This window comes from Ovis aries, chromosome 6, assembly GCF_016772045.2.
Source record: "Ovis aries strain OAR_USU_Benz2616 breed Rambouillet chromosome 6, ARS-UI_Ramb_v3.0, whole genome shotgun sequence".
NCBI classification, from domain to species: domain Eukaryota; kingdom Metazoa; phylum Chordata; class Mammalia; order Artiodactyla; family Bovidae; genus Ovis; species Ovis aries.
In genome coordinates, this window is record NC_056059.1 from 101975254 (window position 1) to 101981253 (window position 6000).

The 6000-nt window shown below is 42.4% G+C and overlaps 1 protein-coding gene across 1 annotated transcript in view; it reads right to left on the minus strand.

Moving 5' to 3' along the window:
* Nucleotides 1-1510, minus strand: part of MAPK10 (mitogen-activated protein kinase 10) — a 417204-nt gene extending 415694 nt beyond the window's left edge. The window contains exon 1 of the mRNA XM_042251606.2: nt 1380-1510. The gene's annotated coding sequence lies outside the window, so the exon portion shown is untranslated. The remainder of the gene's footprint in view (nt 1-1379) is intronic.
* Nucleotides 1511-6000: the final 4490 nt, after the last annotated feature.

Sequence of the window (6000 nt, forward strand, 5' to 3'; positions counted from 1 at the left end):
AGATATAAAAATATATATGAGTATTTATACCTGACTCTTTGCGACCCCATGGACTGTAGCCTGCCAAGTTCCTCTGTATATGGAATTCTCTAGGCAAGAACACTGGAGTCGGTTGCTGTGCCCTCCTCCAGAGGATCTTCCTGACCCAGGGATTGAGCCCGCATCTGTTGCGTCTCCTGCATTGGCAGGTGGCTTCTTTTCCACTAGCACCACCTGGGAAGCCCTCATATAGTATTAACTTTTCCATACAACCCTAAAATTAATAACTAACAAATATTAACACTAAACACTACAGATTAAAACATAGACACAAGAAGAATCAAGCAGATTATCACAGAGCCAATTCAGTTATTTGCCAAATGATATACGAGGTGAACTTTATTCATTGGTCTTTATGGGAAATTGGATTAAAAGAGCAGGAAACATGGTGTCTGTGACTTGCTCCCCCTGGAAATCCTGACCACCAACTTAATCTCACAAACATTTGCCAGGCTTTCTCTGTGCTTCCGGTGTCACTGTATAACAAGTCATTCCAACAACGGCAACAGAATTCATGTAACAAAACAACACTCCTACTGGTTTTAGTTTTGTAATGGCTCTGTGGGTAAAGAATCTGCCTGCGGGAGACATAGGAGATGTAGGCTCGCTCCCTGGATGGGGAAGATCCCCGGGAGAAGAAAATGGCAAACTCCAATATTCTATATTCTCCAATATTCTTGCCTGGGAAATCCCATGGACAGAGGAGTCTGGCAGGCTACAGTCCATGGGGTTGCAAAGAGCTGGACACGACTTAGCAAATAAACAACAACTTTAATATAAGCATAAATATAAACACATATCAAGATAAGTAATAATAAATCATTTAATTATACCCATGACATTTCTGTTTTCAAAAGGAAACCTAGATGAGTGGAATTTATTCAGTACCACAGTTCATCATTTTATTTCTAGTCTCAAGAACACTGCCTGGCACAAAACAGACACATAATAAAATTTTGTTAAATGATTTAATAAATGTATAAAATAATACAATGTATGTAATATTCTTGGTAAAATAATTAAAATATAGAACTCAATATGCTAGTCCTTAACAAGAAACATCTACATGTTTATTAACAATACTACTGTGGCTGTATGCCCTATATTAAACAGATGTTTGTTCCCTTATGAATGAAGTCTGAATATGAGCTCTTCTTCAAACAATGAGAATAGTTTCAAAATTGACAGAGGCATATGTATGTCTGTATCACATATATCACATGCACAAACACATAAACACAAGCACAACTCCTCCAAGCTTTAAAAGTATTAAGCTTATACTTTAAAAATATTGATGTTGGAAAGTACAAGCAAAGCCTTGAATTGTAAGGGAGTGATACCTTTCAGAGAAGGTGACGGCACCCCACACCAGTACTCTTGCCTGGAAAATGCATGGACGGAGGAGCCTGGTGGGCTGCAGTCCATGGGGTCGAGAAGAGTTGGACACGGCTGAGCGACTTCACTTTCACTTTTCACTTTCATGCATTGGAGAAGGAAATGGCAACCCACTCCAGTGTTCTTTTTTTTTTTTTTTTTTTTTCACTCCAGTGTTCTTGCCTGGAGAATCCCAGGCACGGGGGAGCCTGGTGGGCTGCTGTCCCTGGGGTTGCACAGAGTCGGACACAACTGAAGCAACTTAGTAGCAGCAGCAGCAGTGATACCCTTCACTTCCTTTTAACTTTTACTTTACGCTTGGTATTTATAAGAGCAAGAAATAGTAATACTAACTAATATTTATAAAGCACTTAAAGTGATTCATATATTTAATGCAATCCTGTAAAGTAGATGCTATAAGTCTCCTGATTTTACAAATGAAAAAATCAGGGCAAATTACTCAGGATCACACAGCCAGAATGCAGCAGAATCAGCCTAGAGCCCAAGTTCATAACTGCTAGGCTATCTGCGTTTAAGCGGCAAATGAGATTCAGGAGATACGATGGTAATAGACAAAGGATGATAGCTCTATGCAAAATCTGCAACGAAACCTCAAAGCTAAATGTATTGCTTACAGAGCGCTATTCTGCCTATGCACAGAAGAGACCACTGACATTGCGGACTTTCAGGAAGCACAGTTTAGAGATGGGCAGATTTCCAGAAGCAGAAGTGAGTTGACATTAAGTGCGGAAGCAAGACTACTTGAGTCACACTGTTGCTCAGTTTGATTGTCCAAGCAAATTCATTGTAGTGAGTCTGGCTGACTTTCAGAAGTTAGACGCTCTTACTCTGCTTGGTTGGCCCACAGAAGTATGTTCACTCAGGTCAATTGTTGTTGATTCTGTCACCAGCTCCAACGGTTACTTGTTACTATGGCTAAAAAATAACTAGTCTTTTACTAGTAGTGTGGAAACTATCATTCTTAAACCTCCCTTTCAGTCCTCCCTGAGCCAAAGTTGCACAAGAAACCAACAAGAATTGTCCAGATCTTCGTCACAGTTTTGATGCATCTTTAAAGACAACTTCCCTTGGTAGAGATGTGGTGTCAGTTTGAGAGGAAATCAGCATGATTTCTTTTCGTTTTTTCTTGGAATTATCTAAGAAGACAGTGGCTGCATAGAAAGCATTTAAGGCACTAAAAGATATGGAATAAAAGTAAAACAAACAAAAATTGAAAGTACAATATTATAAGAAGAAACTAGAAGGCATTCTGAAAATATAAGCCCAGATTTCCTAGATTTACAAGGCTTAACCAAGAAAACAAGTTCTTCTGTGGGAGGTTGCCAGGGGAAACAACCTGTAAGTTTCAGCATTGGAACTTTCAGCCCCACCCCCAAGCTCTTCCATCTCCCGCAAGGGGAGAGAGGCTGGTGGTTTGTTGCTGCTAAGTCATGTCCAACTCTGCGACTCCGTGGACTTCAGCACGCCAGGCTCTCCTGTCCTCCACTATCTCCTAGACTTTGCTCATATTCATGTCTATTGAGTCAGTGATGATATCCAACCATCTCATCCTCTGTCGCCCTCTTCTCCTGTCTTCAATCTTTCCCAGCCTCAGGGTCTTTTCCTATGAGTCAGCTCTTTGCATCAGGTGGCCAAAGTATTGGAGCTTCAGCATTAGTCCTTCCAATGAATATTCAAGAAGCTTCCTGCTGCCGCTGCTGCTACGTCTCTTCAGTCGTGTCTGACACTGTGCGACCCCATAGACGGCAGCCCAGGCAGGCAGTCCCTGGGATTCTCCAGGCAAGAACACTGGAGTGGGTTGCCATTTCCTTCTCCAATGCATGAAAGTGCAAAGTGAAAGTGAAGTCACTCAGTCGTGTCCGACTCTTCGTGACCCCATGGGCTGCAGCCTACCAGGCTCCTCCACCCATGGGATTTTCCAGGCAAGAGTACTGGAGTGGGGTGCCACTGACTTCTCCAAAGAAGCATCCTACCCTGGACCTAAAGTCAAGGCAGCTTCCTACCCAAGTAACCCAGAGTAAGGGAGTGGGGACCTAAAGGCTATACTTCTCTTCAAAGACATTTTTTTTTAACAAATTCTCTCTCCCCTCTCCACTTTCTGACTCTTTTTATTTTTTTATTAAACTTTTAATTTTATATTGTAGTATAGCCAGTTAACAATGTGATACCTTCAGGTGGACAGCAAAGGGACTCAGCCATACATAAACATGTATCTATTCTCCTCCAAACTCCCCTCTCATCCAGGCTGCCACATAACATTGAGCAGAGTTCCCTGTACTATACAGTAGGTCCTTGTTGGTTATCCATGTTAAATATAGCAGTGTGGACATGTCCATTCCTGGAGAAGGTAATGGCAGCCCACTCCAGTGTTCTTGCCTGGAAAATCCCATGGACAGAGGAGCCTGGAGGGCTATAGTCCATGATGTCTGAAAGATCTGAACACAACTTAATGACTGAACAACAACAATCACCACCTTGTTTTCTTTGGAATCCTAACTCTATAACTGTGGTAAATAAAATCTGCCTTTATTAAAGTTTTTCTCTGAGAATAACCAGAAGGTTACAAACCCAGAGTCAGCTGAAGGAAGTGTAGTCTTGGGAGTTTCTGGGTGTGCACTTCAGCCTCACAGCACGCTGGGAAGAAGTGGTGTCAGCCGCTCTAGAGACACAGAAACTCCAGCAGCAAGAGGAGAGCTCACAGATTCCGCAGGAAACAAAAGTTTGCCCCAGTGAAGCCAGGTGAGATGTTCACTCACTGCAGATACAGGGTGTGGCTTTTAAACTTCTGAGGACAAGAAGCTCTCCAAGAAAGATCACTAGTCCAAAGACCCCTGCTCATGGGTGGGATCTCACTCTGCATAGGAGATAATCCTTCAAGAAAGTGTTCTCTGAGAATAAGGCTTCCCAGGGCTTCCCTTGTGACTCACCTGGTAAAGAATCCACCTGCAATGTGGGAGACCTGGGTTCGATCCCTGGGTTGGGAAGATCCCCTGGAGAAGGGAAAGGCTACCCACCCCAGTATTCTGGCCTAGAGAATTCCATGGACTGTATAGTCCATGGAGTCACAAAGAGTCGGACATGACTGAGCGACTTTCACTAGGGCTTCCCAGTTGGTGCTAGTGGTAAAGAACCCGTCTGCCAGTGCAAGACAGGTAAGAGATGCGGGTTAGATCCCTGGGTCAGGAAGATCCCCTGGAGGAGGGCATGGCAACACTCCACTATTCTCGCCTGGAGATTTCCACAGATAGAGGAGCCTGGTGGGCTACAGTCCATAGGATCACAGAGAGTCAGGCACAACTGAATGAATTAGCACACAACACATGCCCATCCCCAACTCTCCAACTCTCTCCACCTCCCCCCCATTTATCCCCCATCACCCTTTCAGCAACCGTAAGTTCATTCTCTAACTCTGTGTAAATAACACAACTTATCTTTGTAAATAATACAACATATACAATTTCAAAGAATCAATATAATGCATCAAATGTGAAATAGAAAATAAATAATATTTTAATATACACATACTAAAATCATATACATTTCAGTATTTAAATGTTCAGGTGTGGCTCTACCAGAAAAGAAAACGAAGAAGCCAGATGTTTGCCCTCACTTCAGTGAATAAACGCGTATTTAAGAAAAAGCAATATTCAATTGAATATTGTCAACCTTTCTTCTCTGTATTTGTCATTTTAAAGTAGGGGATAAATAAATATATTCAGAGTTGGACAGATGAGAGAAAAAGGCTCTTTCAACATGGATTCAAGAGCTATAAATGCAAAATGATCCACTTTAACAATTCAAATTCCACAAGTGACACTGCCGTCAGTGACATATTGTGAATTCTTTGCCAACTCCTAGGAACTCTGAATACATAAAAAGATTGTATAAAATTTTTCCTCCACTTACACAGTAATTGCATTCCTAGAAAATTCAGGGCATATGAAAATCATGACAAAATATAAAGGTTTGTCCCATGTGATATATTCAAAAGTCTCACAGAATATGGGACAGTTTCTCATTGTGTGGGGCTGTCCCACACACTGCGAAACATCCAGCCCTCTCCTTCCTGTGAGTTAAAGGCCAATTGGACCCCTAATCACTGGAATACCCAACAAAGACCAAGAAACCCAAAACCTCCAAAACTTCTCCTGGGTAAGTGTGACATAGCTTTTCCCACCAAGAATCACTCATCTACTGTCTCAAGATGCCTAGAACAAAACTTAGATGTTACTTCCCTTACATCCTGATGGAGTGAGGGAAGTATGAAATCTTTTGAGAAGAGTACAGAAAAACAAAAGGTCTTGACCCAGAGCATAATTTTGTGTCATTCAGCATAACTAAACGCAGCTACCAGAGAAGTGAAATTTGCTCAGTCGTGTCCAACTCTTCGGGACCACATGGACTATACAGTCAGGGAATTCTCGAGACCAGAACACTGGAGTGGTTAGCAGTTCCCTTCTCCAGGGGATCTTCCCAACCCAAGGATCGAACCCAGGTCTCCCACATTGTAGGCAGATTCTTTACCAGCTGAGCCACCAGGGAAGCCCCAAAACACTGGAGTGGGTA